This window comes from Symphalangus syndactylus, chromosome 7 (assembly GCF_028878055.3).
Source record: "Symphalangus syndactylus isolate Jambi chromosome 7, NHGRI_mSymSyn1-v2.1_pri, whole genome shotgun sequence".
NCBI classification, from domain to species: Eukaryota; Metazoa; Chordata; class Mammalia; order Primates; family Hylobatidae; genus Symphalangus; species Symphalangus syndactylus.
The window spans coordinates 76,842,811-76,859,550 of record NC_072429.2 but is presented as its reverse complement, the minus strand read 5'-3'; the positions used below and the strand labels follow the sequence as shown (position 1 = coordinate 76,859,550).

Genomic DNA, 16,740 nt, shown 5'->3' with positions numbered 1-16,740 from the left:
AGTTGAGCTGAAGAAGCCAGAAAATGTGAAGAAGAAAGAGGGCTGTTTTGTTAGGAGCATGGACATAAAAACAAGTGTTAAAACATGGTTTTGACACTTGAATTACCATTTGAATAATTGTGGACTATCCACAAAAATATGAACAGTAGTGCACATTAAGTCAACGTTGAGGAAAGTGATACATTTATTTGAAATACAATTCAACTGATACTTTGCAATGTTTTAACAAAAGTTCACATTACTATATATATGTAAATTTATGAAATAATCAAAAGTTTAAAGAGAGATTATGTTTAATAAGGATGTGCTATTGCTTAATTCAATGGTTAGAGAAATAAAAGAGTTCAATGGAAATACATTTCTGTCAGATATTTCCACCTGACAGCTGTTGTATATATGGGATCCAGTATCTGCCTTTCATTTCCCTCACACTTCTTTGAGGTGGGTTTAGCTTCATGATTAAGAGCATGACCTTAGACAGGTTGAAGCCTTTGGGTCTGAATTCTAGATTGCCACTTGCCAACTGTGCAACTTTTATTTGTAAAATGTGGATAATACTTGTGAGAGTTAAATGCTACTGATAAATAGTAAGTGGTATAAATTTAAGTGCTTAAAAAATATAAGAATATTATTTATCAGGAAGAATTTGGAGAGTAGACGATGATAGTAGATGGATTCATAGGGGAAATGCAGAGATGTTGAGGTTGGGCTGAATTGAATTAGAATAAACAGTTTCAAGAAGGTAACAACTGTTTTAAAATTTTGTAAATGTACCTTGTAAATATATATATATATAATTTTGTCAATTAAAAATAAATAAAATTTGCCAATTTAGTTTGCAAATTATCCAGAAATAGCTTAGCAAAACATCTGGTTAATGTGCTATTCAAAATTAATTTTATTTTAATAGATTAAAGTTATATAGGCCTCCTTTGGGAAGAAAACTAATTTTTCTCAAATGTAATAATTATAAAATGTAATAATTGTATGTAATACAGATTTTTGTAGATGGAATCATTGTTATTAGAGTATACCTATGTGTGACTTTTATGAACACATACAGAATGTCTAAAAAAAAAAATTTGTGAAAAAAGGAAAACCAGAAGGTAACAACTGAAAGAAGTCCCTGCCCCACCCCCTCTGTCCCTCTACCTGAAAAAGGGGAATGGTTCACAGGAAGAAGAGAGCAGGAGTTGCAACTGGTGACTTCTGACTGCTTTATATTCTTTGCTGTTAATTTAATATAATTTTAATCCTTTTAGAAAGGGCACACAATCTATTCCCAGTATGTCACAGCCTCCCCCATCTCTCTTGGCTTTGAACTGCCCCAATTTGTTTGGCCCTGCAGGGATTTGACTAGGAGCAGTATGCTTGAAGTGCTTTATACACACAATCGTAAGAAGCTAAATACTACCATCCAAAATAGATGTGGATATATATTTATGTCTATTTGAGGGACTATCTATACAATGTCTCTTTTGAGAAGCCAGCAAAAGCTTAGCAGATAGAGTGCTTACCCTCCCTAATACGTGCTAGGGACAAGGGCAGCGGGGGCAGTGGAGCTGGCACCATCGGGACCTACATTTTTATTTTTCATTTTCCTCCTAGCATTAGAACTCATAGGGAAGCGAGTTACACCCTTTTATTGCCTTATTCATTCTCTCCCTGCATCTCCTACAATCAGGCTTCTGATTCACTTTTTTTTTTTTTACTTCATTTCTTCTCTGATGTTGTAATTGTAAAAAGAAAATGAACTTGCCACACTCCTCTTTCTTCTTAACCCCAGTGAACTAGGAAACTGCTAAATATTTTCTATCTCTTTTATCTAGCAATCTATCCTCAAAGGTGTGAAATCATACAATGTGTAAGACAGAATTGTTCTCTCACATAAAACTGTACGTGTATGTTTATATATATGCAATTAGAGAAATCTTCACATTCAGATTAAATTCTTACATTAGAGGATCATGCATTATATGTAATATAATTATGTTTATTACATATAATTACATTACATGTAATTCTAATGTGAGGATTTCTCTAATTAATTTTTCCCTTTAAATGTAAGCCCTGCAGGTAATAAATATTTTTGTCCTCGTGGACTACATAATCACACATTCTTCATTTTGTTTCCTTTTTTTACCTTTTAAAAATGTAAAAAGCATTCTTAGCTAAGAATGGGTTTGGCTTGTAGATTATAGTTTGCTGCTGTGAATTATAGATTGCTTACTGCTGCTTTAAAATAAAAATCTCTGAGTTAGAGAAAAACAAAACTCAATAATCAGTATTGATGTTAGATGTTCTACATCTCAAGAAGTACTATGGAGAAAATATACTTATCAATTCCCAAGAAATCTGAGGAACAGAAGTAAATGGAGTCAGATCATTTATGAATAAATCAGACAAGTTTTTATCCACTTCCTCATGCCCCTGAGTCTCCCTTTTTGTTTTATGCAACTGCCATTTCCTGAAGATGATTTCTTCCTTACATTGAGACAGGGTTCTCAGTTTCACCTCAGATTTCCTCATGTGACAAAAGAATTATCATATTGATTTTCTCAATCTCTTATCACATACCACTTTCATCTTTGATATAGCCCAAATGTTACTGTTCAGAAAATTATTTCTTTTGCCCATTAATTGGATCTCATCAACCTTTTCCTCCAAATGTTTTATGCCACATTTAATTAACTCAAATTACTCACAGCTGATTTCCAGGCCTGTCAATATACCACTTCTGCCTTTCATTACTCACCTTGTTTCTCTGCACTTTTTTTGTCTATCATTTTTGCCTCAAATTTCTCATATTTAAAAAAGCCTCCTTGTCATAGCATGCATACTTCACTCATAGATGTGGAAGAAACAGATGTAATACCTTTCTGCCAAGACACCCACACTCTCTCACAATGCCCAGTCATTTTTCTCTGGGTTGTGTGTAGGATGGGTCATTAATATTTTGACCTATTCAATACTAAGCCACATATGCTACTGTAACACCTCCAAATTCGGCCTGTCTCCCAGGCTGTCAACTTTAGATCAAGCTTTGTCTCTTGACCATCTTTGTCCCCTAGGGGAATAATTTCTAAACTAATTACACCATAAATTTAATATATTACCTCAGCACACACCAAGAGCTGCCAGATGAGGTAAAGTGCAGAAACAGTTTCTGAAGAGTTTCATCAGGATCTACTACCATAGAAGCTTAATATGGCAGTGGTTGTCTTTGTGACAGTTTGGACACCAGAATCGCTGTTACTTACTACTCCAAAATAAGCCTGAATGCCTCTTTCCTTCTCCTTGAGAATTATTCTAGTTAGTCTTGAAACTTTGATGTAGTTGATCTTCAAGCCAGGTATTGCCATAAATGCCCCTGCACCCGACTTTCAAGAAGACTTATTACTCTCATACTTCCCCAGGATAACTATCGAAGTTTAAAACAATAAAGAGTAGTACCATGAGAGAGAAATAAGGTGGGTTGTTGTTCATTTATTCAACGTTTATGAATAGTTGTCATGCACCAGCCATTTTGCTTTTGATGCCAGAAATAGCAAACAGTCCCTGCTCTCATTGGCTCCCTTAACAAAGTCCATAATGAGTTTCCATCAGAGAGAATAGTATAAAGAGTGGGTTAAGAGCCAGCATAGGGTATGGGGGTTATATGTCAGCACAGGGACTTAGAGAAAGAACAACTTTAGGGCCAGCATAGGGTGTGAGGGTTATATGTCAACACAGGGACTTAGAGAAAGAACAAGTTTATCATGAAATACTTTTGGAGAGCAGGACACCCGATTTATGTTTTGAGGAAATGTAGGAGTGTGAAAGACAAGAAGGTTCAGAAGTGAACCTTCTAGGCAGTGGCAACACCATGATTTAAAGCAAGAAAACATAAAGAGCAATGGTGGTTCAAAAGAACTGTCAATAGATAAGTATGGCTGTAGTAGAAGGCGCATTTGAGGCAGTAGCACAAAAGATGCATGCTTGGTAGCAACCAGAATTTGCAGTGGATAATGTACTGTAAGGATACATCACCTTTTTATTTTCTTTCATTCTAGAAGTATTTAGTGAGTGGCTCCTATGTGCCAGTAATTATTGTAGGTAGGTCCTGCAATGAAAAAATAATAAAAAGCCAAGACCCTGATCTCATGGAATTTGCATTCTAGTTGTTGGCGGTGGGGGGTGAGACGGAGAGGGGGTTAGAAAATAAAGTAACTCAAAAATATATTGATTATCACATAGAAACAAATATGTGGATAAAATTGAAGACTTTTGGTGGTGCTGGAGGTGGTGTAGATTAGAAAGGGCTTTTTAGACGATCTCTTTAAGGACTTGTTCCCTTGTGGCTTTCCACCTCTTAAAGGCAAGGAAATGTCTACCCTTCAGACAATAGAGAGTAAGTTTTGGAAAAATTTAGTCAGTTAAGCTTCAAAGTCTAAAATCTTCATAGAGATAAATTCTGCTAAAAGTTTATAGCTATCTTTTACTGTATCAGAGAATTAGATGGATAAATCCAAATAATTTTCTACCTAGGAAAAAAATATCAGGGTATGCCATGAAAGAAGGTTATGAGTAAGAAGCTTAAAAAAAAAAAAACAACTAAACCTTGTTACTTGGGGAAATTTTGGGAAGAGCTGGTACAGAGGTTTATCAAAGGAAGTGGCCTATAGATCCCTCAGCCCCTTCATGACTCGTCCCCAAAACCCTAAGCTCTATCTAGGTCTATGTACTAAGTTCCTTCAGCCATATGCCTTGACACTTCTTAGAGAAGGAAAGGTAAAGTTGTAGACTCAGAAGCATTATTTGAAAGAACCACTCAGATTTGGGGGTTGACTGAGATGCCAGGATTAAACTGTAGTGTGTGTGTGTGTGTGTGTATGTGTGTGTGTGTGTGTGTGTGTGTGTTTGTGTATGTTTTCTAGCTACCCAGATAAGTTATAGATTATATAAAAACATATTTTCTTTCTACAGTAAAATTGTAATCTATTTTGTAATCCTGCTGCAGTAGCAAGATATACAAATATTTCTGGGTAAATACATGGACTATTCAGGGTCAATAGAAACTCTTATATATGCTTTCTCAAAGTTCAAAAAAAAAAAGATACACAGCTTTTTGAGGAAAAATAATTGAGTAATAATTCTCATGCAATTGTTTCTTCTACCTTCCTTGGATTTTTCCATTTCAGAATGAAATGCAGTTGCCACCTTGTCCTCAGGCTAGTTAATAGTATTTGCACCTTTTTAGACTATGGACTATCACGAATAAACAAAGACAGTAACTAGAATTGGATTGTCTACCTGCATCAGACTCCTTTTTCTTTCAAAGAAATTTGTGCTCACTACTTCCAGAGTCTCTAACCAGAGCTCAGATGGTTTTCCTTTGTTTTCATAGCCTCTCATTGTCTCTGAGGCAGCTGTACTTCTTTCACAAGATACATATATCATGTTTTTGTTGCAATACCATTTTTGTTTGGAATTGCTTTTTTTCTTTATAACTAATGTTGGGTAAGGAACAGGTATCATTTGGCAGTCTTAAATATATTTATAAATAGAAAAATATATTCTTTTAATTTTAAATAGTAATAGGACAAATTTCAGAAGCTAAAAATATACAGGTCATACCCCACCAGTCTTGATAAGGTTTTGTTTGTAGTTTTTTTGGCCTTTTTTTTTAATAACAGAGGAAATAAATTACCATTATTATTTGAAACTTAGACTGATGCAGAGGGAGGTTAAAAGATTAAACTGTGAGCCTGAGCTTGAGCAGAAAGGTAAGGATTGTTCTTCCTGATTCCCTCAGCCAGTCACTGATTCAGAGGACCATTTACAGTCATCACCTGGCAGCATGCACGGGGCAATTGGTTCCAGGACACCGCGTATCAAAACCTGCAGATACCAAAATTCAGGGATGCATACCTCTTGGGTACTCTAAATCCTCTCTAAATTACTTATAATTCCTAATTCAAAGTAAATGCGATGTAAATAGTTGTTATACTCTATTATTTTATTTGTAATAGTTATCTCTTATTTTTTTGTCTTGAATATTTTCAATCTGCTGGTTGAATCCACGGATGCAGAACCCCAGATTCGGAGGGCTGAACGTACTTTCAGTAGGTTCCTGAGCAGCAGTGATTACATTCACAGCAGACTGGGCAGTTTGGTGAGCAAGTTCAGGGGCTGGCTTAGTGTTGCATAGTTCTTTCTTCCTCCTCCCCCAACAGTTTTGTTTCAGCAGTGATTTGGTCAAATGTGAACCACAAACCAGCAGCAAAAGCATTTTCTAGGAACTTGTTAAAACTGGAAGGCCCAAGGTTGCACTCAGGCTTACTGAGTTAGTCACTCCAAGTGGACCCCATCCCTAAACCTTGAGACCCACTGCTCCTCTTTTGATCTGGGAGAGAAACAGAAAAAAGAAGGAAAAAAAATCCCCAATGTGAGTATGCTGGAAAGTAAATTTGAATAGCTTTTTATATTGGGTACTTACTGTGAGTAATTTACAAACGATTGGAAGCAACCACAAATTAAAACACAGCCAAATTTAAGTTCTCTTTAGCAGAAATCAATCTGACATCATGGCAGTTCTCCCATACTCCAGTCTTTCTCTTGATAGATCACTTCCTCATTAGGATGACCTACAGCAATTCTACACAAACTGCTCTTTACATTTAAACAGTGCTTTCTGTCCTATCATGTCAAAATGCTTGACAAGCAATCAAAAGGTAGCTCACTAATTTTTTCAACTCATGGCAATAAATAGCCTGCACCTACCATCACTGCTGTTTACTGGTGATTTCTTGGCAGGGAAACTTTAAATGCCTTAGCACTGTCTAGAAAGTCAATGACTGAAAAAGAAAATATTCATTTTGGCTTCCATAGGGCTGTATTTGATGAATTGCTCACTAACTTCTATTATTACGTCTCAAGAATACATAATGATACTCATCAAGGGCAAATCCCAAAGAATAGTCTATGCTTGCCTTGATTGAATCTGATTTTTGAGAAATTACATGGCCCAATCTACATTTAATTATGATACAAATTATGATACAAATGCTACTTAACTCCCTGTTATTTCTGGTTGCATATAATTGATACTACTTGAAGAATAAGAAGCAGAGTCTCACTACACTGGGGACCCTTTGAGAGCCAAGTCTGTGTCTTAGTCATCTTTGATGCCTTAGTGACCAGTACCATATCTGGAATAGTATATGTGATCAGTAACTCAAATGTATGTATTTCTTGAATGTATGGTGCATGAATGAGTCAAGATACTTTCAGCATTGGAAGCAATCTGTCATGGAGTAGGAGGAGAAAAAGTAGTGAAAAAACTTCTAAATTCTCAAAACCTAGTGCTGAACTGAATGCTGATAATAACTTGACAATGTCCTTTGGCATTGCAGATGTTGAGATACCAACATCTAATCCACCAAGAAAGAATTTCAGAATTAAAATTTGGGTGTGTTCTTGTGCTGGGAATTTCTTTGACCTACTTTCTGATAGAACTTGGAACCCGAGTCAATAGTCAATATACTAGTTTTTTACTTAAAACTGTAACATTTTAATCCAATTTTGGAGACATGAAATAAAATCGATGGGAAACTTGAAATTTTTATCACTGGAATAACCTAATTTTGAAAATGCTGATGGTTAGTTTCTTGAAATGTTAATATTACTACAAGTCATAAGTAAAAGCATTCTATCTTAAGTGAGAAACTGTAAAGTTGGATAATTATTATTTGGGTTTGTGGCTTGGTTTGAATAAACACTTGCTTGTTTTAAGTAAAACAAAGTTAAGCTGAAGTGACAATCCATCTTTAATCTTGTAAAGCTTCTGTGTTAGATATTTTCTATCTCTAACACGCCAAACATGCATATTAAACTGAGTTTTTTTGCATGCAATTTCTGTACCCCTTTTCTTGTTTTTTTTTGTTTGTTTGTTTTGCTTTGTATTGTTTGTTTGTTTAGATACAGGGTCTTGCCCTGCTGCCCAGGCTGGACCTCCTAGGCTTCAGTGATACCCCTACCTTAGCTTCCAGAGTAGTTAGGACTATGCATGCATCACCACACCTGGCAAATTTTTTTAAAGTGCTTTTTGTAGAGATGGGGTCTTGCTATGTTGCCCTGGCTGGTCTCGAACTACTGGCTTCAAGCATTCCTCCATCTCAGTCTTCTAAAGTGCTAGGATTATAGATGTAAGCCACTGTGCCTAGCCCTCTTTTCCTGTTTGAATTTTAAATACACTTTCATAACAATCTTGTTTGAAAATTAGAATGTAGATTATATACTATTCTGTTTAACATTCTATTGCCAGCACCTAGTACAATAAATGCCTGAAATAAGGTACATAATAAATATGTAATAAAAGTCCTAAAGTATCTTGATTAAAATCTATATCTATTTTAAGTACTTGAAGACAGAAATAGATTCAAACTGCAAAAGAACATGTGAATAATCAAGTCAATGTTAATGTAAGTACAAATTATCTGCTGATTAAGATATGGAAAATGTCTCAGCTTTGGAATTACTTTCTGGTAATCCTGAGTTCAGAGTTATGGCAAGGGCATATTTAGAGCATGTTGATATTTACTGAGACATGTATAAAGGAAGATGTTGAGAAGAGGGCATGTAAGATTTGCTGGGCTCCAAATGAAACCTGACTCATCTGCAAGGGCCCAACAGGCAAAAGTCACAAATGAGTACATTGTTCTCCTAGATGAAGCCCACTCTGGTGCACGGAATGAAAGAGAGGAGAGGACCCTGAAGGTCTAGGCTTCAAGGATACTCACTGCACTTGCTCTCACAAGACCAGGCTCTGGACAAATAAGAATGTGGGCACCATTGCTTTGTACTTTTTTTATTTTTATTTTTTCTGAGACAGAGTCGCTCTGTTGCTCTGTCACCCAGGAGTGCAGTGGTGCCATCTTGGCTCACTGCAACCTCTACCTCTCGGATTCAAGGGGTTCTCATGCCTCAGCTTCCCAAGTAGCTGAGATTACAGGCACACCCTACCATGCCTGGCTAATTTTTTGTATTTAATATTTTTAGTAGTTAAGGGATATCACCATTTTGGCCAGGCTGGTCTCGATCTCCTGGTCTTAAGTGATCTGCCTGCCTCAGCCTCCCAAAGTGCTGGGATTACATAGGTGTGAGCCACTGCGTCCAGCCTGCTTTGTATCTTTAAATACAGTGACCCTATGCAATAGTAAAATATGGCTCAGTGAATGTTCAATTGAATCTGACCAATCAGAAAAATTTCTTCTTCTTCTTTTTTTTTTTTCTTTTTTTTTTTTTTGAGACAGAGTCTCGCTCTGTCGCCCAGGCTGGAGTGCAGTGGCACAATCTTGGCTCACTGCAAGCTCCGCCTAGAAAAATTTCTTCTTTCTTAGGGAAGCAGTTATGATAGAAATGAGCAGGGGTGGGCTGGAGGGGGATGAGGGTGCTTTCCTTTGGCTAAAAGCTCTAAATTTGTTTGTTTGTTTTTTGTTTTTCATAATTTAAGCCTAATTTACAACCTTGCTAAAATTTATGGACTTTTATAAAAGGTAAAATTTTATTAATATTAAATAAGCTTTGAGTGTTGGGGGTGAAAAAATACCTAATAATTTTAAGAAAAGGTAGAATTATTCCTGTGAAAATTACTCAAATTGGAAAAGTAATGGGTACTAGGCTTAATACCTAGGTGATGAAATAATTTGTACAACAAACCCCCATGACACAAGTTTACCTATATAACAAACCTGCACATGTACCCCTGAACTTAAAAGTTAAAAAGTTACTTGGATTTTATTTGTTCCAAATATGAGACTGCTATTATATTTCAATTATGGTTATTACTAAATTGAAATTCACTTGCTATCTCCATCTGATATTACCACATACTTCATTAGTGAACATTTAAGACTATTCTATTGAAATCTTTACAAGTCCTTAAGTCGAACTTCATTATAAATTATAGCACACTGTGTCAACCAGCTAGCAGGAATTTGCCATCTCTCCTGCCTTCTTCCCTCTCTCTCCTCCTTCCCTTTCTTTCCACAAAGCAATTAAATGGCCATACAACAAAGAGTAGGGATCCAAACCCTTATATTAACTGTGGGGGTGGAATGTGGAGTCTCAAAACAGACCACCTGGTGTTTAAATCCTATCTGTGTGCTTTATTAGCTGTGTGACTACAGGTACTTTACTCAATTGTTCTGTGCCTCAATTTGCCCATCTGTCAAAAAGGTAATAATAATGCCTACCTTTTAGGGCTGCTGTTAGGAGAAATTCATTTGGTTTTAGAATAGTGCTTAGCACAGACTAAACAGAATAACTGTTACATTATTTTTCACTTCTGTGAGTATACAAAACATTAACATTTGTATCCTTAGCCTCAAAAGCTAATGATCACTGATGTGAATAGCTGATCAGCTAAATGGAGGAAAAACGCTATTTCTTCAGTTTCTCATTTTGCTTTTTCAACTGAAAACCAGAATCACTAATTTCTGGCATTATTGGTTGTCAATAAACAGTTTCAAGCCATGATATTATTTTTGAGAAGGTTATGAATATTTGCAATGAAGAGAACTAAGAAAGGGTAGAACATAAACTTTTTGATTTGGCTGATCCCAAGTGAAAGATGAAATTAATGACAAAAAATGTAAAAACTCTGCTGAAAATTCATACAGAAAGAACCTCAAGTACTTACAACATACTTGAAATTCAAATGACAGCAAATGACTAATTCTTAAATCAAGAACTCTTCACTAAAATTAAAAATATAAATGCTTTCTTGTAGGCGGCAAAAGGGTACTTAGTAGGTGTCAGGCTGTTTTAAAAAGCAGGTTACAGTGGTGATATTTCGGAAGCATTAACAAACTAAAGCAGATCTTATAAGTGACCTGTTTTCAAAAAATTTTATCCTTAACAGAAGCTTAGTAGAAATCCCTGAAAACTTCCCAATGCAGTTATAGGAGAGAATTCTGTGAATGTCAGTTATCTTTTAAAATGATAGATTATATTACTGCATCTTACAATTAGGTTGCCAATTATATAAATCATGTTCTAGTAAGGACCAAAACTTACTACTTAAATTAGACCTAGTAAATGTGTGTGTGTATAATAAAATGATATAATCTCATGTCAGCATTATGTGAATGCAAACTAGACTGGCATATTTAACACGGGTAAGTGATCAGCAATGTCAATGTTTATTTTTTAAGCAATGCAACTCTTTAAATGAAGCCATGGTATACTCAAGAGGAGCTGCTGATAGACACAAAGATATGGTGAAAAATAAAAGAAGTTTAATTAAATCTAAGAACGTGTTTAACATGTTCATCTTTGGGTTGATGAAAGTAAATAACCCTTACAGATTTTCCTAGTTCAGGATCCAGTGAGGTTTGTAAGTGAATTTATAACTAGAAGCAGACCAGGCTTATTTCCATGTTTGTACTTAACTCTTAAACATACCAGTTCCTATAGGATAGAGGGCAGCACTAGATTGGCCATGGCACAAAACAGGCTTGAATTCTTGCTCTAACACTTAGTAATTGTGTATACTGCTTAAGAGAGCAAATTACTACATTTCATGAACTTCGGATTCACTGTCTGCAAAATAAGGACAATTCTAGTTCTGCCAACTTTGGAGAGTTGGTAATGTCCAATAAGACAATGGCTATAAAAATGCTTTGAAAATTATGTGATACTTTAAAAATATAATTTATTATCATAATTTTAGGATGAGGGAAAACTTACCTCCTACCATACTTAATATTTTCAAGGCCAGCCTAGATTTTCCAGAAATCTACATAAAAAGTGAACATTTCAGCCACATTCTTAGCAATGTTTAGATGGTAAAGAACATCCAAACATGAATTTCTTTTTATGCAGTTCTACAAGTAATATATACACATTGAATAAATTTGCAAATAAAAAAATGTGATCTCACTGACTCTCTGCTGCTTGATTTAACCATTGATAATTGACTTTTAAATTTTAAATTTCCTTTTAATATTTTCCTCTATATATGCATCATTTATTGTTTAATGCTGTGGTCTTTGCACTTAACATTTTACAAAAAAATTAATTATATGTTATTTTCTACTCTAAGAATCTTATTTAATAGTAAAGGCAACACCTGTGACCTGTTATGTAAATGAATAAAGTTTAGCATAAATAATCTAAATACATTGAAAATTTGTATGTTTTAAAGGATATTCCCATACTTTTGTTTGTTTGATCATTTCATCTATTTCATAGACTATTTCAATATTTATATTTAATTAACCATGCACAAATTAGTATTTTTAATTGTTAAAAATGTTTAAAAAAGACTGATCAACTTGAAAACTGACATAAAAACTCTAGAAAACTTTCTTTTACTTAAGTGAAGTGGTAGATATAAAAGCATTATGGAATATAGATCATACTTGAGTTTAAACGAAAATCTGATCAAATACTATAGAATTGTTGCCCACTCCATATTTTGTTAATACTTGGTAAGATGTGAATTACAGAGAATGAGCATTACTAGTCATCTCTTGATCACACTATTGAGATAACGCTGATGTGGTACAATGAATTTGCAAAAAAGGAAGTAGCAGGTATATTTTATTGTCAAAGGTTGCCTATCAGTTGGCAAATCGTTTTACAGGCTATAAATGATGTTCTAAAATAAATCATTTTGTTAATATCCATATCCGTAAGCTATATCATGGTATGTTATTAATAGGGCAGACACTCTGAACCATGGCTATTTTTGTCTTTCTGATGCATTTATTGGAGACACCAATTACTAGAAACCAGAACAGTAACTCCAATAACCTTTGAAATAATTTTGACCCTAAAGTTTTAGCAATTTCAACATTAGTTGGTGTATTTGCACTAAATTAAAATTTCTAAACTAGTATTAAAATTAATACAAAGTTTATATGAAATATGAGTATATAACACTTAATAAAAATGAAAACACTAAAGAAATGTCACAAATATTTGTGTTCTAGAAATGATCCAGAAGGAATTTCTTTTTTTTTGTACAGACTAGGTCTCGCTACAGTACAAGCTAATCTCTAACTCTTGGCCTCAGGTGATTCCCCCACCTTGGCCACCCGAAGTGCTGAGATTACAGGCATGAGCCACCATGCCTGGACTTGTAATTTTTTTTTTTTTTTTTGTAGAGACAGGGTCTCACTATGTTGGCCAGGCTGGTCTTGAACTTGTGGCCTTAAGTGACCCTCCTGCCTCAGCCTCCTGAATCACTGAGATTACTGGCATGAGCCACTGCACCTAGTCCCAGATTATATGTATTTAACATTAACAGAGATGTATTCCAGAGTTAATTTTAGAAACATCACTTCTATTGTGCTTATATTTTCTAATTGACAGGTCTGGCCTTTAAGCATTTTTGAATTGTAGAGCTAATCAGTTATAAAGCAGAAGAAAAACTCAATGATCCAACTAATGGCATTTGTTAAAATAAGCCTCTGTATAACAGTGTTATGAAACAAAGTTAAAATGAAGCAGAAACAAAAATAGGCACCATTAGTCAACAAATGGCTGTTTTTTAAAAATCTAGTTACTAGTATACTACTTGGGTTAGGGTACTGAGGAAGACTAAATTAAATGCCAGACCAAATTTGGTTCTCTTACTGTACTTGAACAAATTTTAGTATTTTTCACCTATGTCCTACCTTGGGCTATTTAACTGCAGTTCTCAGCTTTCTCGCTTTACTAAGAGAAGGCATGTTATTAGCGTTAAGTATAGAAAAAGAACTGAAATGTCCCATGGTACAGTTTTCTTCCTCCCTTTCTCTACTCATTCTCCAAAATGGGAGAAATACCTAACAAACAGATCTGACAATTCACAAAGAACAAGTCTATATTCTGAAAAACTTGATTTAAATGAGAACCTTCCAAGTTAGAACTTTGTGAGACACTAAAAAATTGTGGCATGAAACATAGATGTACAAAATAATTTATTATGCATTGGAAAATTTATTCCTCAAGACAGAAAAGCTGATGGAAGGCCAAATAACTTATGGGTTAAAAAAATAACAAAATGAAACAGGTGCATTTTTCAAGCTGAAAGGCAACTATACTGTTGTTCTTACATAATTGGACAGTAGTTATAACCTGGTAAGATCTAGTTCAGAAAAGCTTAAACAGATAAATGTATACGTTAAAATTAATATGCATATATAGCAATCTGAAATAGGTAAATTCGTATTCATACTCATTTATTAAATCACTTTAAAATCTTAAACATATTCTTATAACTTTGAAAAACAAACTGCCAGTGAAAAAAGTTTTCCTTGCTAAACTTGGCTCTGGAAACAAAGATTTTTCACATGCTTTTCCAAGCACTTGTCTCTTTATTTTAAATGAAATCCAACTTTCAAGGAATCAAATATTTGAAATAGGAAGAAAATATTAATGAATACATAGATACACATATACATATAGTTTATAATATACATAAAATATGTGTAATATATGTGTATACTTGTATGTACATACATGTTTAAAGCAGGTATTTTTATTGTTTCCAACATCTCATCTTAAATCAGACTATGCCCCAAATTTACCCCTCAAGCCTTTGGTAAACAGCCAATCAATTCAGTATTTAAATAGGGATTAACAATATTGCCTTGGAAATTTAAGACAAACTTACACTGATGATTTATACTTTCTACTTGAAAAAGTGAAGTTATTCTGTTCCCAGGAACACATGAAGAGGCTCTACCAACTGCAATAAATTATCACAAATTTGGCTGCAGTTCTCGCTCACCACAAAATTCTCCCCTGTAAATAATGTGATTTACATATTAAATATAAGGTCCTACACAGTTTTTGTACTTGCTATTTTTTTTTCTTTTGTTTAACAGTTTTGCTATTCATCAAATCTAATCAGTAGCACCTAATAATAAACAAGTCCCTGAATAATAATGCTTGCACTGTCTATGTAAATTCTTCAGGCTTCAATAAAATAGAAATGTGTCATAGACCAACAAAAGTATGACCTACAATGGAGTTACAGTTTAATTTTTGTTTTTGGACAACTTAATATGAAACTTCTCCAATAGTTACATATTAGAAACAACTACTTGAGTTAGCCAAATAGCAGGACCTTCAAAGGCTTTTGACATTCCTATTTTATATGGCACTTTGATTCTGAAATAAGCACCCTTATTTAATGCCCGTAATATCATTTCTGATAATGAGCCAGTGAAACGAGTGATTAGACATGTGGTGCAATTCAAAGAAAATAAGATGAAGAATTACCAGCCAATTGACTTTTGCCAGGTGATCCAATCAACTACTTGAAGAGTTAAAAATAGAAGCTAGGTCTAATTCCCACAGCCACTGCTGATCAGAGCCTAACAACCTCGCATTATGGTGGACCCAACCTCTCCTGACACTGGCAGTATCTGCATTAAGACATTTTCCAGTGAGATTCAGGGTCATTTCAAGGCTAAGTTTAACTTACATGGGGAGGGGTAGAAAAAATAATTCATGAACATTTGGGAAAAGATGTAGTAATGAGGTCTGGCTGTGTAAGTTGTCAGTGGAAATAAAAATGATAAAAATGGAAAACATTAACCTTTACCATGTATATTTCAGACACTTCACTAAGTTCTCCTTTATGTTATCTTCTTTCATCTTCACCACAGCTCAGTGATTTTCCTGTTTTAAATATCAGTCAACAACTCACAGAGGTTGAGTAACATATAAATCACACAGCTAGTAAATGGTAAAGGTGTGATTCAAAGCCCAAATTCATTTCCTGAAAGACATGATCTAGACATAAGTGGTAGCCAAAACGTCCCCAAATAAATAAATTAAATAGCAAAAGGGAGGAGGAAAGCCCAGTGATCAGAATATATTCATGATAATGGTTAGAGCTTTTTGATTGAACTTGAAAATGATCAAAAGCTGCCTGAGAGCTCTAAGAATAAAATTGTTACAATTTTACAGTCAGACATTTTGAGGTTAACCTAATTGCTTTGCTTTCATAACACCGTAATGCCATTTTATTTCATTTTCCATTTTATTAGAAAAAATTTAAACATTTAGGTATTGCCTAAAAATGTTAGTGATTTTTCTTTTCCAAATAGCCAAGCAAGATGCCAACATTCATCATCTTATTTAATGGACTGTTTAGTGTCAGATAATTTTAGTGTCAGGTTTTAATTTTGTGGTGAAATAGTCACTCCAACATATCTCGTGAAGATGTGACAGGGCCCACTATCTCACACCTATATGCAGGTTGAAAACATTTTCAATTGACAGTAACTGTACTTTATCTATGATTGTGTTCTTTACAATCAATGAGATTGAAAAAGAGATGCAGACGAAGTGCTGACTAATCCTCCATCATTATAATCTCTATCTTGCATTCTGAGTTTTCTAAAAGTCCCCATCTTCTGTAGTTGAAAAGGGGAGTGTCATGTTTTCCTGCCATGGGTAAATAGACGGTGCATGGTTAAGTGTCTTGAACTGCTTACTAGATAAATTCCAGACTAAAATACGACTCACCTCTAATTTCCAACTTATAATACCCTAGAGGGAAGAAAGTATGGTTTTAAAAGAACCAGGAGAGAGGGTAGTTCTATCCATAATTTACTCCTACCACATCTACTAAAGCAATCACAATGAGCTTGTGTAGAATACCAGTCATTTTGTATTGGGGGGTAGCTTTCAGAAATAAATGGTAGTAGTTCATTTTGTTGTTCAACTAATATTTTGTAATCTCCTATATTAAAGCCA

General features: G+C 34.6%; 1 protein-coding gene across 2 annotated transcripts in view; it reads right to left on the bottom strand.

Moving 5' to 3' along the window:
- The window catches only part of PKIA (cAMP-dependent protein kinase inhibitor alpha), an 88,006-nt gene that overhangs the window by 63,306 nt on the left and 7,960 nt on the right, over positions 1-16,740 (bottom strand). The window lies entirely within an intron of this gene.